We start from the raw sequence: 649 nt of genomic DNA, 5'->3' as shown, positions 1-649 counted from the left end.
AAAAAAAAGAAAAAAAAAGAAAGGTACCAGTTAAACTCCTTTTGTCTCTTTACTCCCAGTGGGAAGCAGGGTAGAAATCCAAGGAGCTGCTCTGTTCCGCTGCCCGCGGCGCCGGCCGGGGCGTTCCGACTGCTGCCTCCAGAGATGTGAATGTACTGCTCCTTGAGTTCCCTCCCATAGAACTAGAGGCACCTCGTTAGGAGGTTGCTCCTGGTTTATGGTGCTAAAGAAAACTTTTATCCCCCCCCCTCCCCTCGAGCGTTTAAGAACTATTAAATGGCCCTTTTTATGAATGTAACATATCCATTTCTGTTCCACATTTTACACTGCAATTTTAACATGTTTGGAAATGATTTGCCTTTTTTCTTTTAGAATAAGCTTTATAAATATTCTGTAGAGTCAATTGAAGTATAATTCTTAAGGATCACTCTAAGACGCCTACAAAATCTTGTATATTTTTAAGTGTGCCAATTTGTAAAATATTTTGTAAGTGTATATTTTTCTTAGAAAAGTGCTGTGAAGTGTTTGTATGTGTGAGGTTTCCCTTTTTTTGCACCTCCGGGTGTTAATAAAAGGATGTATACTTAAAAGTTTCTGGTTTTAAAAACCAAAATACAAAGAAAAAAATTAAACTTTTGTTGGGAATTTT

The 649-nt window shown here is 37.6% G+C and overlaps 1 protein-coding gene across 1 annotated transcript in view; it reads left to right on the top strand.

The window, feature by feature from the left end:
• UPRT (uracil phosphoribosyltransferase homolog) overlaps positions 1 to 649 on the top strand; it is a 39856-nt gene that overhangs the window by 13204 nt on the left and 26003 nt on the right. The gene's annotated exons all lie outside the window — the stretch shown is intronic.

The sequence above is a fragment of the Egretta garzetta genome, unplaced genomic scaffold (assembly GCF_000687185.1).
Source record: "Egretta garzetta isolate BGI_Z169 unplaced genomic scaffold, ASM68718v1 scaffold595, whole genome shotgun sequence".
NCBI classification, from domain to species: Eukaryota; Metazoa; Chordata; class Aves; order Pelecaniformes; family Ardeidae; genus Egretta; species Egretta garzetta.
The sequence above is the reverse complement of the archived record's forward strand: the minus strand, read 5'-3'. Positions and strand labels throughout refer to the sequence as shown.